At 44.0% G+C, this 18,948-nt stretch overlaps 1 protein-coding gene across 1 annotated transcript in view; it reads left to right on the top strand.

Moving 5' to 3' along the window:
- The first annotated feature begins 1,800 nt into the window (after positions 1-1,800).
- CUEDC2 (CUE domain containing 2) overlaps positions 1,801-18,948 on the top strand; it is a 48,980-nt gene continuing 31,832 nt past the window's right edge. The window contains exon 1 of the mRNA XM_040436667.1: positions 1,801-1,907. The gene's annotated coding sequence lies outside the window, so the exon portion shown is untranslated. The remainder of the gene's footprint in view (positions 1,908-18,948) is intronic.

The following is an 18,948-nucleotide window of genomic DNA, read 5'->3' as shown; positions in this document are numbered from 1 at the left end:
CAAAAATGCTGCGGATTTGTCTGCATTACGAAGGATGAAATCGGCGGCAGATATCAGCAATATAAAATGACATGCAGCGGATTTAAAATCCTCACCAACTTGCAAGTTATTTGCGGTTTCTGCTGTGGGAACTGCACAGCGTCTGGAAGAGATTTTTTTAAAATCTCATCCACTTGGTTTCTACTTTTATCTATGCCCCGTTACGCCAGAAATCTAACTTTTATAATATGCTAATTAGCCTCTAGGAGCGGGGGGGGGGGGGGCGTTGTTCCTGTTCCTAGAGGCTCCGCTCTCCCACCTTTGTCGCCTCCCTCCAAGTCCTGATTGACAGGTCCAGGCAGACAGGTCAGTATTCGGCGCAGGCGCGGTGAGGGAAAGATGCTAGCAGGCTGCTACACATATTGTCCCTCTTTGAGATTTTCAAAAGTTGGGAAGAATGCATATGTGTGTCAGTGGTTTTTCACATGAACTTCAATGGGCATTTGGTCCGCAAAGTAGTGCATGTCTCCCTTGCTTTTCTACTGACTCATGTGTGACCAAACATATCAAAAGTCAATGGGTACGTGTGCTGTCTGTGATTCACTGATGTGTGAACGAGGCCTTAAAGGGAACCTGTCACCTAGAAAATGCATATTAAACAGCCAGCAGTACCTTATTGCAGCCTGTAGTATGACTATAAAGGTGTCTGTACAATGCGCCAAAAGTCTAAAAAAATACTTTTATTCAACTGGCCATGCTATGTAAATGATAGTCTTGAAGTCAGGGGGGGCAGCGGCTTTCTCGCCTGAAGTCAAGCGTGCCCCGCCCCCTTTACCTCCCCATAGCATTTGATTGATAGGATTTCCTTCACTACTGGACGCTTAAATGTAGTCTTGCGCGTGCGCTATGTCCCTGCAATACCGGCGCCTGCGCACTGTTCCATTCCGCTATGAAGTATTGTTCAAAAGCTCAATGCTCAGGCACTCGCACACGAGAGCCCGCGCATGCGCGAGACTACAGTGAAGGAATCAGGCATCCTATCAGTGGAGGTAAAAGGGGCGGGGCACGCTTGACTTCAGGCGAGAAAGCCGCTGCCCCCTTGACTTCAAGACTATCGTTTAGGTTACATTCACATGAACGTATGTGTTTTGCAGTCTGCAAATTGTGGATCCGCAAAAAAAAACGGATGATGCCCGTATGGCATCCGTTTTTTTTTTTTGAGGATCCATTGTAACAATGCCTATCCTTGTCCGCAAAACGGACAAGAATAGGACACGTTCTATCTTTTTTGTGGGGCAACGGAACGGACATACGGATGCGGATAGCACACAGTGTCCTGTCCGCATTTTTTGCGGACCCATTGAAATGAATGGGTCCGCACCCTATCCGCAAAAAAAAACGGAACGGACACGGGAAAAAAAAATATGTTCGTGTGAATGTAGCATAGTGTGGCCCGTTGAATAAAAGTCTTTTTACAGACTTTTGCCGCATTGCACAGAAAAGACACCTTTATAGTCATACTACAGGCTGCAATCTTTCTAGGTGACATTATTTCTTTGTCCTAGAAGGCCTTCTGCCTATCGCGTGAGAAAAGCCCCTATTTGTAAACATAACAAACCCCGCCCTCTGCGCCGATTGGCTGCCCGGTGACCTGGAGTTTGAAGACCGTGATGCCAGCTTATACTCCAGGAACAATGCATTCCCTGATTCCTATGAAGCGTAACGCTCGTGTTCCGTTCACACCACACTGCACTCACAGCGTCGCTGCCCTTCTCTCTTAGTAGAACAGATGGGATAAACCACAGCTCCACCGGTGCCCAAAACCAATATGGCGGAACGAGCCCGCGGCGGAAGAGTTTGTTGTTTGCGGAAGTGACGTCAGTGAGAGGCGCGGCGCTGCACCTTTGCCTGTGTCCTGGATTCGAGCGGTATGTTTGAACACGGCCAGGTTGTTGTATGCGGACCTGAGAGGCTATGACTGCGGTATATCCCCCCCCCCTTCTGAGGAGCTGTGCTGGCCGCCATGTCTGTGTGTGGTCATCTTTATGGAGGTGCTGTGTGTAAATCCACGAGCTGCCCCCTTTGTAGTCGGGTCGTGTACTGGTTCTATTATGTAAGCTGTCTGCAGCTGTGGTGGTGGTCCTGCTGGCACCCCAAACAACATATGTCTGTGATGTCCGACACCAGCAGGTGCACCCCCAGAATCTGCAGGCTGAAAGCCAAAAATACTAAGCGTGTCCGATCTGATGTGTATGGGCTGCTTAAAGGGGTTGTCGGAGTCAATAATTTTATTTGTAAACGGCAAGAAAGGTATTAGACTAAAGGCTCATTCAGATGGCCGCGTGTGTTTTGTGGTCCGCAAAACATGGCTACCGGGCCGGCACGCGTGTGTTCCGCATCTTACGGAACGCACACGGCCAAGCCTATAGCAGAAATGCCAAAAATTGGACATGTTCTGTCTTTTTTTGCGTGGCTGTAGAATGGACATACGGATACGGACAGCACACAGGGGCGCTGTCTGCCTCTTTTGCACCCCCATTGAAATGAATGGGGCTGCATCTGTTCGGTAATGAATACAGTCAACTGAAGGAGCCCTAATAGAAAGGAGTGATACCATTCCAAAACCCCTGTACTCTAACACCTCTATCAGGGCTGCCGTCAGGACTTTCAGGGTCCCATACAGGTAAACAATGTGCCCCCCCACCCAGCACTTTTCACATTCAGAACCATATATCTATATATTTATTATTATTTAGCGTCAGGCCATTTTGCAATAAGCATCAGAGGTTAATTTCGATCAACTTTTTATTATGCGGAAAACAAATTTAAGTGTAAACACAAATTTACCAATTCTTATTGGGATTTGAACCAAAGGCAGACAGAAGACTTACCTCTAGGCTGTAGACCTGCCATGTAGAGAGTTTTCTATAATAGGTAATTACCGGGTTTTTCACAGGCATAATATTAAATATGTTTTCTCCACATCTCTCAGTTTGGCCTCTAGCACACACAGTTCCCCCCCCCCCCCGCGCTTACGTTCCGTTTTTTTTGCGTTCCATATACGGACCGTATACGGAACCATTCATTTCAATGGATCCGCAAAAAAAAACAGAAGGTACTCCGTATGCCTTCTGTTTCCATATTTCCGTTCCGTTCAAAGATAGAACGTGTCCTATTAGGCCTCATGCACACTGTCAGTTTTTCATGGCCATCTTGCATCAGTGTGTGCATCCATTTTCTGTCCGTGTGTCCGTTTTTAATGTCCGTTTTGCATCAGTTTTTCATGTCCATTAATAAACTGACATGAAAAATTAATGAATTTGATTGGCTGTTATTTTTAGACCCACCCTTTTGAGGACACTCACAGGACGCTAGGCCCCCAGCTAAAATAATGTCCCCCATAGTGTAGGATTTTTTTTTTTACCGCCCCAGATTTAATAATGCTCCCATGGTTTAAATAATGCCCCTATAATGGCCCACCAGTTTTTTATTTTTATTTATTTTTTGCGGATCCGTTTTTTGAGGACCGCAAAACACTGAAAAAGCCATAAGGTCGTGTGCGAGAGGCCTTTGTCTTATGGTTCCATTTGCCTCTTTTGTATATTTATCTTTCCATACAGATGGGACTTGACAAAGGTCACAGTAACAGAACCGTTGTCACTTATTATATCTGGATTGATTTATGTCACAATAGCCGGAGTGAAAAATAGGAAAAAAAACACCGGTTATTAATTCATTTGACAAACTGTAAAAGCAAAATAATTATTATTAATTTTCAATACATTTGAGTGTGCACTAAATTGACTGATGTGGTTGAAGAACCCATTCTGTAGTACATCATAATCATATACAGTTGCAAGAAAAAGTATGTGAACCCTTTGGAATGATATGGATTTCTGCACAAATTGGTCATAAAATGTGATCTGCTCTTCCTCTAAGTCACAACAATAGACAATGACAGTCTGCTTAACTAATAACGCACAAAGAATTAAATGTTACCATGTTTTTATTGAACACACCATGTAAACATTCACAGTGCAGGTGGAAAAAGTATGTGAACCCCTATACTCCACCACTAGATCTCCAAGTGCTAATTGGAGTGAGGTGTCAGCCAACTGGAGTCCAATCAATGAGGTGAGATTGGAGGTAATGGTTACAGCTGTCCTGCCCTATAAAAAACACACACCAGTTCTGGGTTTGCTTTTCACAAGAATCATTGCCCGATGTGAATGATGCCTTGCACAAAAGTGCTCTCAGAAGACCTACGATTAAGAATTGTTGACTTGCATAAAGCTGGACAGGGTTATAAAAGTATCTCCAAAAGCCTTGCTGTTCACCAGTCCATGGTAAGACAAATTGTCTATAAATGGTGAAAGTTCAGCACTGCTGCTACTCTCCCTAGGAGTGGCCGTCCTGTAAAGATGACTGCAAGAGCACAGCGCAGACTGCTCAATGAGGTGAAGAAGAATCCTAGAGTGTCAGCTAAAGACTTACAAAAGTCTCTGGCATATGCTAACATCCCTGTTAGCGAATCTACAATACCTAAAACCCTGAACAAGAATGGATTTCATGGGAGGATACCACAGAGAAATCCACTGCTGTCCAAAAAAAACATTGCTGCATGTTTACAGTTTGCACAGGAGCACCTGGATGTTCCACAGCAGTACTGGCAAAATATTCTGTGGACAGATGAAACCAAAGTTGAGTTGTTTGGAAGAATGTGTGAAGAAAAAGAGGCACAGCACACCAACATCAAAACCTCATCCCAACTGTGAAGTATGGTGGTGGGGGCATCATGGTTTGGGGCTGCTTTGCTGCGTCAGGGCCTGGACGGATTGCTATCATCGAAGGAAAAACGAATTCCCAAGTTTATCAAGACATTTTGCAGGAGAACTTAAGGCCATCTGTCCACCAGCTGAAGCTCAACAGAAGATGGGTGTTGCAACAGGACAAAGACCCATAGCATAAAAGTGGCTTAAACAGAAGAAAATACACCTTCTGGAGTGGCCCAGTCAGAGTACTGACCTCAACCCGATTGAGATGCTGTGGCATGACCTCAAGAAAGCTATTCACACCAGACATCCTAAGAATATTGCTGAACTGAAACAGTTCTGTAAAGAGGAATGGTCAAGAATTACTCCTGACCGTTGTGCACGTCTGATCTGCAACTACAGGAAACGTTTGGTTGAAGTAATTGCTGCCAAAGGAGGTTCAACCAGTTATTAAATCCAAGGGTTCACATACTTTTTCCACCTGCACTGTGAATGTTTAAATGGTGTGTTCAATAAAAACATGGTAACATTTAATTCTTTGTGTGTTATTAGTTTAAGCAGTCTGTGATTGCCTATTGTTGTGACTTAGATGAAGATCAGATCACATTTTATGACCAATTTGTGCAGAAATCCATATCATTCCAAAGGGTTCACATACTTTTTCTTGCAACTGTATTTGGAGTGCTATTCCAAACTCTACTGACTCATAATCTTAAATAAAACTATTAGAATAATTTTTTTTTTCGTAGCATACATGGTATTCAATTTCAGAACCGGACCAATTTTCACCTTAAAGAGGACCTTTCACCGATTCTTAGCCTATGAACTAACTGTACAGACATGGAGAGCGGCGCCCGGGGATCTCACTGCACTTACTATTATCCCCGGGCGCCGCTCCGTTCTCCTGCTATGTCCTCCGGTATCTCCGCTCACTAAGTTATGGTAGGCGGAGTCTGCCCTTGTTCTTCTGTAGCGCTGGCCAATCATATTGCAGAGCTCACAGCCTGGGAGAAAAGAACCTCCCAGGCTGTGAGCTCTGCGCTGCGATTGGCCAGCACTAGAGCAGAACAAGGGCAGACTCCGCCTACCATAACTTAGGGACTGGAATCTCCGCCTACTATAACTTAGTGACCGAAGATACCGGAGGGGATAGCGGGAAACGGAGCGGCGCCTGGGGATAATAGTAAGTGCAGTGAGATCCCCGGGCGCCGCTCTCCATGTCTGTATAGTTAGTTCATAGGGTAAGAATCGGTGAAAGGTCCTCTTTAAGGACCAGGCCATTTTTAGCAAATCTGACATGAGTCACTTTATGTGGTAATAACTTTAAAACGCTTTTACTTATCCAGGCCATTCTGAGACACATGTTGTACTTCATGACAGTGGTAAAATTAAGTTAAAAAAAATAGCATTTTTATTTATAAAAAAATAAATAGCAAATTTCAATTTCTCCACTTTTATAATAAATAGTAATACCTCCAAAAATAGTTATTAATTTACATTCCCCATATGTCTACTTCATGTTTAGATCATTTTTGAAAATGAAATTTTATTTTTGGGGGACATTAGAAGGCTTAAAAGTTTAGAAGCAAATCTTAAAATTTTTAAGAACATTTCCAAACCCCAATTTTTTCAGGACCAATTCAGTTATGAAGTCACTTTCTGGGGCTTCTATATTAGAAACCACCCATAAATCACCCCATTTTAGAAACTACACCCCTCAAGCTATTCAAAACAGATTTAGGTGCCCCACGAGAATTAAATGAAAATGGGAATGAAATTTCAAAATGTCACTTTTTTTTTGCAGATTAAATTTTTTTTTTTCTGCAACACATCAAGGGTTAACAGCCAACAAAAACTCAATCTATTATCCTGAATCTGGAGTTTATAGAAACACCCCATTTGTGCTCAAAAACTGATGTATGGGCGCACAGCAGACTTCAGAGTGGAAGGAGCACCATATGGCGTTAGGAGAGAGGATTTAGCTGGAATGGTAATTGGGAGCTATGTCGCATTTGAAGACACCCTGAGGTGGCCCTACAGTGGAAACCCCCAAAAAGTCACCCCATTCCAGGAAACTACACCCCTCAAGGAATATTTCAAGGTGTGTACTGAGCACTTAGACCCATCGGGCGTTTCACAGAATTAGGAAACGCTTGGCTGTGAAAATGTAAAAATTTTCCAGAAAAAGTTGCTTTATACCCACATTTTTCACTTTCACATGAGGTAACAGGACAAAATGCACCCCACATTTTGTTTCCCATTTCCCCCCGAATACGCCAACACCCCATATGTGCTCCAAAAATGATGTATGGGCGCATGGAAGGGCTCTAGACTCAAACGGCTAAATATGGATTTTGCTGACCTGAATTGGCAGACATGGATTTTATGTGCCATGTCACATTAAATAAATTCCTGAGGTCCCCAGAATTGAAAAACCCCAAGAAGTGACCCCATTTAGGAAAGAGCACCCCTGTACAAACATTCTAAGTGTTGGAAAGGGTACTTTTCAGCAAACAGGTGTCTCACAGAAGGCAGAAGTACTAGAGAAAGGTTTTTAAAGCACACATTTGTAAAAATTAAAATTTACTAGCAGACCCCAATTTTTCACTTTCACAAGGGTTTAAAGGAGAAAATGCACCCCAGTATATGTTCCCCACTTTCTCCCCTATTTGCAAACACTCCATATGTGCTTGTAGCCTGCTGTATTGGCGCACAGCAGGGCTCTAGAGGCAAAGTGCAAAAAATGGTTTTGCAGGCCTGAATAAACAAACATGGATTTTAGGTGCCATGTCCCATTAAAAAAAATTCCTGAGGTCCCCAGAAATTGGAAAAAAAAAACAAGAAGTGACCCCTTTTTGGAAAGTGCACCCCTGTACGAACATTTTAAGGGGTGGAAAGGGCACGGTTGTCTCACAGAAAAAAATATGTAGTGGTTGTTGGAAAGGGGATATGCAAACGAGGTGGACTAAATCAGAGATCTAAAGTGGAAATATTACAGGGAAATAAAGGATGGAATTAAATTAATACTCCATAGATGTGTGGTAGATTCTGAAACACTCGTGCATGCACAGGCCAGGTTTTTCGGGGCAGGTTTCACATTGGTAAAGGGTGTCTTTCCTTATCCCCCCTTTGTAACACACCCTGCATCTTTTTTGGGTCCGTCCCTTCCTTGCTGTCTGGGGGACTTGACCTGGAAAATGTTGCCCTGGTACAACACGGGCACCGTAACTTCCTGAAGTACTGGGACCCTGCCTGGGTTTAAAAAATTAGGGCGTTGATTACCGCCTCTTGGAACTGAAGGAAAGTTCCTCTGTGGCCTGCAGAATGAAATAGCATGTATGCATTGCACATTGCCATCTGTACAATGTGTACTGCCAGCTTTTTGTACTACACTTTTGTTTTTCGTATGGCATTGTAGGGTTTCATAAGTTGATCTGCAAGATCCACCCCTCCCATGTGCCTGTTGTAGTCCAGGATGCAAACTGAAACTGGTTTGGGGGTAGTGGTTGTGGTACCACATGCAGGGGAGCTGGCATTAGTGTGAATGGTGGTCAGTACAAGGACATCCCTCATGTCATGTTATCATGGAGGAGAGCCCTACTTTCACCCATTCTCAGGGATCTAGGGAGGCCTCTCTGATTTTTACGCACTGTGCCGCAAGCCACAGTACCTCTGGCAGTTAGGGACCTGAATAGGGGTATGCTGGTATAATAGTTATCCATAGATGGTGGTAACCCTTATCCAGCAGTGGGGGGGGGGGGCATTCTGGGGGTTCTATCCAGGAATCTCTCCCTTCATAAACGTGCAATTTGTAGGTGTACCCGGAGCTAATCTCACAAAGTTTGTATTTTTTATGCCATGCCTTGCCCGTTTGCTTGGTAGGTACTGGCGGAATCTAATCCTCTGAACAGTAATAGGGACTCCTCTACACTGCCATTTTTCTCTGGGTTCTACACCTCAGCAAACTTGTTGCTGAAGTGGTCAATGACAGGCCTAACTTTCAACAGACTGTCAAATGTTGGGTCGTTTTGGGGTGGGCACTGTGAATTGTCGTAGTGTAGGAATTTCCGAATTGACTCAAATCGATTCCGGGTCATGGTCGGACTATAAATTGGAGTCTGGTAGAAAATGTCCAAACTCCAATATTGCCTAATGGTTGATTTTTTTACAACGCGCATATGCAGCACGAGTCCCCAAAACGTCATCGCCTCTGCTGCACTTACTGGGCTCCAACCTAGGAGTCTAGCAAATGGCGAAGTAGGGTTCTGGGAAATAAATTGCTGGGCATATAAATTTGTTTGGGTCACCATCAAATTTATAAAATCTCCTGAGAAAAAGATTTTGAAAAAATAAATTTCTGTGAAGCCCGTGCAGTCAATTTGGATTACAGAGTTTCCCACAAACTCTGGAATTTGGGGCTAATAATCGTCAGGAGGTGGGGTCCATAAGGGTTCACTCTGGGGGGCTGCCTTCTCTGCTACCTTGGGGCACCTTCTAGAGGGTCCCTCATCAGCGGATGATGATGAGGGGGTAGAGGGATAGAGAAAAGTGGCATCCTCTTCTCCCTCACTGGCAGACTCCGTATCGGAGGCAAGAATGGTGTATGCCTCTTCAGCTTATACATGTTTGGATGGACGGGCCATTTTTATTTTATTGGGGTGTGATGTGTGAAACGTGTAAACCTTTATTTAGTGTGGGGTGTGTATGTAGTCTTTTTCACTTGTGAAGGGGCTTGTAATAAATGTGAAATTAAATTTAGAAGAAAAGTTGTAAAAAAAGAAAAGTATTTTCTGCACAAAAAAAGTCTTCTGCTCAAAGAGTCTTTTCTGCAAAAAAAAAAAACTGAGCAGACACAATCAGTAATGGACACTACTGATTGGTGCTCAGTGGTTGCAAAATGCACGTACGCAGATGGTACGTTCGTGCAAAAACCTAAACTCCCCCTAACTGAAATTTATATATACCGTATTTTTGGCCCTATGAGATGCACCTGCCCATAAGACGCACCTAGGTTTTTAAGGAGGAAAAAAGCGTGCTTTTGGTGGGTTTTGAACTAATGGTGGTCTGTAGATGACACTAATATGCGGGGATCTGTGAAAGGCACTGTTATGGAGGCATCTGTGGGTGGCACTATTAAGGGGGCATCTGTGGATGGCACATACCGTATATAGCATCTTATGCTGCAGTCACTGTACTCTATTACACCGGGCCCGCACACACCAGTATTCACATGTAAACTTTAGGCAATCGATATGCAAATTGTAGGCAATCCATATGTAAACTGCAAGGTAGCGCAATCGACATAGTACTCACTATGAAACGCCCGTACTAGCAGGCACTGCTGGCTGGCCAGTAACTCACTTCCTCACGTGCTTGCTTTATTAATAAAGTGGGAGGAGCATGCACGTGAGGAAGTGAGTGACTGCCTGCTAGTACAGGCGTTTCATAGTGAGTACTAAGTGGATTGCGCTACCTTACATATACACTGCTCAAAAAAATAAAGGGAACACAAAAATAACACATCCTAGATCTGAGTTAATTAAATATTCTTCTGAAATACTTTGTTCTTTACATAGTTGAATGTGCTGACAACAAAATCACACAAAAATAAAAAAATGGAAATCAAATTTTTCAACCCATGGAGGTCTGGATTTGGAGTCACACTCAAAATTAAAGTGGAAAAATACACTACAGGCTGATCCAACTTTGATGTAATGTCCTTAAAACAAGTCAAAATGAGGCTCAGTAGAGGGTGTGGCCTCCCTGTGCCTGTATGACCTCCCTACAACGCCTGTGCATGCTCCTGATGAGGTGGCGGACGGTCTCCTGAGGGATCTCCTCCCAGACCTGGACTAAAGCATCTGCCAACTCCTGGACAGTCTGTGGTGCAACGTGATGTTGGTGGATAGAGCGAGACATGATGTCCCAGATGTGCTCAATTGGATTCAGGTCTGGGGAACGGGCGGGCCAGTCCATAGCATCAATGCCTTCGTCTTGCAGGAACTGCTGACACACTCCAGCCACATGAGGTCTAGCATTGTCTTGCATTAGGAGGAACCCAGGGCCAACCGCACCAGCATATGGTCTCACAAAGGGTCTGAGGATCTCATCTTGGTGCCTAATGGCAGTCAGGCTACCTCTGGTGAGCACATGGAGGGCTGTGCGGCCCTCCAAAGAAATGCCACCCCACACTGACCCAATGCCAAACCGGTCATGCTGGAGGATGTTGCAGGCAGCAGAACGTTCTCCACGGCGTCTCCAGACTCTGTCACGTCTGTCACATGTGCTCAGTGTGAACCTGCTTTCATCTGTGAAGAGCACAGGGCGCCAGTGGCGAATTTGCCAATCTTGGTGTTCTCTGGCAAATGCCAAACGTCCTGCACGGTGTTGGGCTGTAAGCACAACCCCCTCCTGTGGATGTCGGGCCCTCATATCACCCTCATGGAGTCTGTTTCTGACCGTTTGAGCAGACACATGCACATTTGTGGCCTGCTGGAGGTCATTTTGCAGGGCTCTGGCAGTGCTCCTCCTGTTCCTCCTTGCACAAAGGCGGAGGTAGCGGTCCTGCTCCTGGGTTGTTGCCCTCCTACGGCCTCCTCCACGTCTCCTGATGTACTGGCCTGTCTCCTGGTAGCGCCTCCATGCTCTGGACACTATGCTGACAGACACAGCAAACCTTCTTGCCACAGCTCGCATTGATGTGCCATCCTGGATAAGCTGCACTACCTGAGCCACTTGTGTGAGTTGTAGACTCCGTCTCATGCTACCACTAGAGTGAAAGCATCGCCAGCATTCAAAAGTGACCAAAACATCAGCCAGGAAGCATAGGAACTGAGAAGTGGTCTGTGTTCACCACCTGCAGAACCACTCCTTTATTGGGGGTGTCTTGCTAATTGCCTATAATTTCCTCCTGTTGTCTATCCCATTTGCACAACAGCATGTGAAATTGATTGTCACTCAGTGTTGCTTCCTAAGTGGACAGTTTGATTTCACAGAAGTGTTATTGACTTGGAGTTACATTGTGTTGTTTAAGTGTTCCCTTTATTTTTTTGAGCAGTGTAGATTGCCTACAGTTTACATATGTATACTGGTGTGTGCGGGGCCCGGTGTATTATAGAGTACAGTGACTGCACCGGGCCCCGCCGCGAGTTGCTGGCCTCCAGCCCCTCCTCCTTCCCCTCTGATACATCGCAGCCAGCGATGTATCAAGCAGAGTAAAAATGTCAGCATTCACCCAGGGCATTTTCTCCCCCAAAAGGGCTTCTTATGGGGTGAAAAATATGGTATGTGTGTATGTGTATATATATATATATATATATAACTACCACTAACTGCAGGGTTTTTTTCACACCCAAAAAAAACTATAACCTCAAAAATGTGCAGATGCTACGGAGTACACTACTGATCGGTACTCTGCAACACACACGCACACAGATCGTGCGTGCAAAAACTGTAGTATAAAAATTCACTATAGTGAACACTGGCTAAAAATTTCACATATATATATATATATATATATATATATATATATATATATATATATACACAGTACAGACCAAAAGTTTGGACACACCTTCTCATTCAAAGAGTTTTCTTTATTTTCATGACTATGAAGGCATCAAAACTATGAATTAACACATGTGGAATTATATACATAACAAACAAGTGTGAAACAACTGAAAATATGTCATATTCTAGGTTCTTCAAAGTAGCCACCTTTTGCTTTGATTACTGCTTTGCACACTCTTGGCATTCTCTTGATGAGCTTCAAGAGGTAGTCCCCTGAAATGGTCTTCCAACAGTCTTGAAGGAGTTCCCAGAGATGCTTAGCACTTGTTGGCCCTTTTGCCGTCACTCTGCGGTCCAGCTCACCCCAAACCATCTCGATTGGGTTCAGGTCCGGTGACTGGAGGCCAGGTCATCTGGCGCAGCACCCCATCACTCTCCTTCATGGTCAAATAGCCCTTACTTTCAAAGTTTTCCCAATTTTTCGGCTGACTGACTGACCTTCATTTCTTAAAGTAATGATGGCCACTCGTTTTTCTTTACTTAGCTGCTTTTTTCTTGCCATAATACAAATTCTAACAGTCTATTCAGTAGGACTATCAGCTGTGTATCCACCTGACTTCTCCTCAACGCAACTGATGGTCCCAACCCCATTTATAAGGCAAGAAATCCCACTTATTAAACCTGACAGGGCACACCTGTGAAGTGAAAACCATTTCAGGGGACTACCTCTTGAAGCTCATCAAGAGAATGCCAAGAGTGTGCAAAGCAGTAATCAAAGCAAAAGGTAGCTTCTTTGAAGAACCTAGAATATGACATTTCAGTTGTTTCACACTTGTTTGTTATGTATATAATTCCACATGTGTTAATTCATAGTTTTGATGCCTTCAGTGTGAATCTACAATTTTCATAGTCATGAAAATAAAGAAAACTCTTTGAATGAGAAGGTGTGTCCAAACTTTTGGTCTGTACTGTGTGTGTGATATATATATATATATATATATATATATATATATATATATATTATACTCAAAGAATTATTAGGAACACCTGTTCTATTTCTCATTAATGCAATTATCTAGGCAACCAATCACATGGCAGTTGCTTCAATGCATTTAGGGGGGTGGTCCTGGTCAAGACAACCTCCTGAACTCCAAACTGAATGTCAGAATGGGAAAGAAAGGTGATTTAAGCAGTTTTGAGCGTGGCATGGTTGTTGGTGCCAGACGGGCCTGTCTGAGTATTTCACAATCAGCTCAGTTACTGGGATTTTCACGCACAACCATTTCTAGGGTTTACAAAGAATGGTGTGAAAAGGGAAAAACCTCCAGTATGCGGCAGTCCTGTGGGCAAAAATGCCTTGTGGATGCTAGAGGTCAGAGGAGAATGGGCCGACTGATTCAAGCTGATAGAAGAGCAACGTTGACTGAAATAACCACTCGTTACAACCGAGGTATGCAGCAAAGCATTTGTGAAGCCACAACACGCACAACCTTGAGGCGGATGGGCTACAACAGCAGAAGACCCCACCGGGTACCACTCATCTCCACTACAAATAGGAAAAAGAGGCTACAATTTGCACGAGCTCACCAAAATTGGACTGTTGAAGTTGGACTGTTGAAGACTGGAAAAATGTTGCCTGGTCTGCTGAGTCTCGATTTCTGTTGAGACATTCAAATGGTAGAGTTCGAATTTGGCGTAAACAGAATGAGAACATGTATCCATCCTCTGATGGCTACTTTCAGCAGGATAATGCACCATGTCACAAAGCTCGAATCATTTCAAATTGGTTTCTTGAACATGACAATGAGTTCACTGTACTAAATTGGCCCCCACAGTCACCAGATCTCAACCCAATAGAGCATCTTTGGGATGTGGTGGAACGGGAGCTTCGTGCCCTGGATGTGCATCCCTCAAATCTCCATCAACTGCAAGATGCTATCCTATCAATATGGGCCAACATCTCTAAAGAATGCTATCAGCTATCAGCACCTTGTTGAATCAATGCCACGTAGAATTAAGGCAGTTCTGAAGGCATATAGCTGCGGTAGGGATCTCCTACGTGAACCAGCATATGGATCGGGATCCCGCCCTGCCGAGATGGACACCAAACCATAGGGTCTTATGTGTCAGAGGGGGACACCTCAATGAACCCCGCTGACACTAACAGCCCAATTGCTGGCAATAACGCAGCCGTAGAGGGGAACTCCCTCAAAATTACAAAGACAGCATCACACCTAAGAATAATTACATGTCTGGAATTGCACATAAAAGAGAGAACGCTGATGTCACCGCCGGGCCGCATCGCTTCCAAAAAAGGCAAAGTTCAGGGGTCCGCATCCAATATTGTGCAGGTTAAAATCTCTAAAAGGCAAAGAGAAATTCATACATTAGTTACTAAATAAATATTATATTGTACACTGCTCAAAAAAATAAAGGGAACACCCTAAACAACACAATGTAACTCCAAGTCAATCACACTTCTGTGAAATCCAACTGTCCACTTAGGAAGCAACACTGAGTGACAATCAATTTCACATGCTGTTGTGCAAATGGGATAGACAACAGGTGGAAATTATAGGCAATTAGCAAGACACCCCCAATAAAGGAGTGGTTCTGCAGGTGGTAACCACAGACCACTTCTCAGTTCCTATGCTTCCTGGCTGATGTTTTGGTCACTTTTGAATGCTGGCGGTGCTTTCACTCTAGTGGTAGCATGAGACGGAGTCTACAACCCACACAAGTGGCTCAGGTAGTGCAGCTTATCCAGGATGGCACATCAATGCGAGCTGTGGCAAGAAGGTTTGCTGTGTCTGTCAGCGTAGTGTCCAGAGCATGGAGGCGCTACCAGGAGACAGGCCAGTACATCAGGAGGCCGTAGGAGGGCAACAACCCAGCAGCAGGACCACTACATCCGCCTTTGTGCAAGGAGGAACAGGAGGAGCACTGCCAGAGCCCTGCAAAATGACCTCCAGCAGGCCACAAATGTGCATGTGTCTGCTCAAACGGTCAGAAACAGACTCCATGAGGGTGATATGAGGGCCCGACGTCCACAGGTGGGGGTTGGGCTTACAGCCCAACACCGTGCAGGACGTTTGGCATTTGCCAGAGAACACCAAGATTGGCAAATTCGCCACTGGCGCCCTGTGCTCTTCACAGATGAAAGCAGGTTCACACTGAGCACATGTGACAGAGTCTTGAGACGCCGTGGAGAACGTTCTGCTGCCTGCAACATCCTCCAGCATGACCGGTTTGGCATTGGGTCAGTAATGGTGTGGGGTGGCATTTCTTTGGAGGGCCGCACAGCCCTTCATGTGCTCGCCAGAGGTAGCCTGACTGCCATTTGGTACCGAGATGAGATCCTCAGACCCTTTGTGAGACCATATGCTGGTGCGGTTGGCCCTGGGTTCCTCCTAATGCAAGACAATGCTAGACCTCATGTGGCTGGAGTGTGTCAGCAGTTCCTGCAAGACGAAGGCATTGATGCTATGGACTGGCCCGCCCGTTTCCCAGACCTGAATCCAATTGAGCACATCTGGGACATCATGTCTCGCTCTATCCACCAACGTCACGTTGCACCACAGACTGTCCAGGAGTTGGCAGATGCTTTAGTTCAGGTCTGGGAGGAGATCCCTCAGGAGACCGTCCGCCACCTCATCAGGAGCATGCACAGGCGTTGTAGGGAGGTCATACAGGCACGTGGAGGCCACACACACTACTGAGCCTCATTTTGACATTACATCAAAGTTGGATCAGCCTGTAGTGTGTTTTTCCACTTTAATTTTGAGTGTGACTCCAAATCCAGACCTCCATGGGTTGAAAAAGTTGATTTCCATTTTTTTATTTTTGTGTGAATTTGTTGTCAGCACATTCAACTATGTAAAGAACAAAGTATTTCAGAAGAATATTTAATTAATTCAGATCTAGGATGTTATTTTTGTGTTCCCTTTATTTTTTTGAGCAGTGTATATGAGTTACAAGTAGTACTTTCACAATTCTCCTGCACTATCATACATGTATGAGAAGGGTAAAAACCACATGTGCAAAAGAAAATCAGTCAACCCCAAATCTAGGGACTATCACCTGAACTCAACATTAAGACCTCTAGGGTGCAAGCTATCCAGAACATATATCCATCGCAATTCTCTTTTCTTTAACATTGCTAAACGGTCACCACCTCTTCTGGGAAGTGTAATCTGATCAATGAATGAATTTCTATGATTATTGACGTTTCAATTCTGTTGACGTTTCTCCAACATATATTAAATTGCAGGGACATGCCAACACATAAATCACATATGATGAAGAGCAGGTTAAATGAAATTTAATGGGATATTCTTTTCCTGTGGATGTATAAAAGACCTGGATTTACAAATGTGGCGACAATTGACGCAGTTGAGGCATGGGAAACATCCCAGCCCCGAATGCGTCAATGTTCGCTGTATACTGCTTTTTTTAGGACCTACATCTGGTTTGACTAAATGGTCTTTGATGTTTCTATTTTTGCGATATAATAGAAGAGGGGGAAGTCTAAACTCAGGAATATCTTTAATGGATCTGCTTAAAATACTGAAGTTGTCTTTCAAGATCCGTCCTATCGCCATACTACAATCAGAGTATGTGGACATGAACGGTATCCTTTGGGTCTTTTGAGAAGCAGTTTGTACTTTTTCTATGTTTGCATGTAATATTTTACTTTTTTGTTCATCTAACAATCTACGAGGATACCCCCGTTCCTTGAATTTTCCTGCCATCATTTCTAGTGTAGTTACTAACTCAGCCTGATCTGATACAATGCGCTTTGTACGCAAAAATTGTGAATGAGGGAGATGTTTAACCGAGCTGCGAGAGTGGTTGCTTTCAAACCGTAAAATCGTATTCCTGTCGGTCGACTTGACAAACAGACCCGTGCAAATTGAACCATTAACCAGTTTGACATTGGTATCCAAGAATGACAGTTGTGTTTTGGAATAAGATACTGTATATTGAAGATCCGGATCGATACCATTAAGGTATATATGAAATTCACTTAATTGCATTTCCGTACCAGTCCACAGGAGGAAGACGTCATCTATGTATCGCCACCACCTAAGCACATGTTGAAAGTTGTGGGATACATAGATAAAGTCCTCCTCCATGTGGCACATATATATATTTGCGTACGTTGGGGCCACATTTGACCCCATCGCAACGCCATGTTTCTGATTAAAGAAAGTGTCTTGGAACAAGAAATAGTTTTTCTTAAGAATCAATCTCAACAGAGTATTGATGAAATACTTTGTATTCTGTGTTATAGGCGAATCATCCAAATATTTATTGACTGCAGCGATACCCTTCTCGTGTCCTATTGATGTGTATAAAGATACAACATCGAAGGACACAAGAGTTAAGGACTGCACATCACTGACATCAACTGCTCTCAATTGTTGCAGAAAGTCCCCTGTGTCTCTAATATATGATTTTCCAGCTGTCGAAAAATCTCTTAGTATCTTGTCAAGGAAAATAGCTATTCTGCTAAAAACAGAGTCTGTACCAAATACGATGGGGCGGCCGGGGGGGGTCCACAAGACTTTTGTGGACTTTAGGCAATATGTATATAACTGGAGTAATGGGGGATGGTACCATCAAGTACTCCCTTAACCCCTCATCTATAATACCCCCGACCACCGCATCGGATAGGCTCTCTTTAATAGTATTCATGATATGAAATTTTGGATCACTATATAACATACCGTACACATTTGTATCACTCAATTGGCGTTCAATTTCCCTAACATAGTTGCGTGTATCAAGTACAACTACCCCTCCGCCTCAATGAGGCTTTTCTCAATATATATAAGAATTTGCCAAAAAAACAGCACAAATAATCCGCAGGTGCTGATCAGGCAGGTACGCACTGAACAGCACTTGGCAGTCACTGTTCTCACGCAGAAAAAGTGGTGCAGAGCTGGAAAATGGTAAAAATAAAGTGCATGGACCAAATGGCGTCCGTAAAAATAGGACTGGGAGGGAGGGGGGCGAAAAGGGACAGGGATGGAGGGTGGTTTAGGGACCAGTAAGAGCAGGCATGGTGCCGCGACTCCCCCCCCCGATCGTTCCCCAGAACCCCACGAAGGGGTTAATAACCTGTACAATACAGTGAACACATTATTTATGGTGATCGGTAAATAGCGGAAATAAAATTGGAGCAATATTTTTTTCCTTCATTTTAGTAATGTACTATTTATTTAATATTATACCTATGAAGAGAACAGTGATATGTGTTAGCTTTCTAAGCACAAAAAATGTCTATTACTCAACATGGCAGGGCTATAGCCTAGAAGTAGAGTTGCTGCCTGCCATATAGAAGGTCTAGGTTTCTAATCCCCTCAAAGGACTGTAAGGCACCTTGCAGACGAGCGTGTCTGTGTGCGTTTGCGGATGCGTTCAGTGAAAACTGTGCCATTTCGCAAACAAAGCCATTTAGTTTTGTTTGCGATCGCGTTTAGTTTTTATCACGCGGTTGCAATGCGATTTACTGCGTTTTGCATGTGCATGAAAAAAACGGAATGTTTACAAACAACATCTCTTAGCAATTACCCGTGAAAATCGCATCGCATCTGCATTTGCTTGCGGATGCGATTTTCACGCAGCCCCATTCCTTTCTATGGGGCCAGCGTTGTGTGAAAATCGCAGAATATAAAACATGCTG

The sequence above is a fragment of the Bufo bufo genome, chromosome 6, assembly GCF_905171765.1.
Source record: "Bufo bufo chromosome 6, aBufBuf1.1, whole genome shotgun sequence".
NCBI lineage: Eukaryota > Metazoa > Chordata > Amphibia > Anura > Bufonidae > Bufo > Bufo bufo.
Note: the sequence above shows the minus strand (reverse complement) of the source record. Positions and strands in the feature narration are given on the sequence as shown.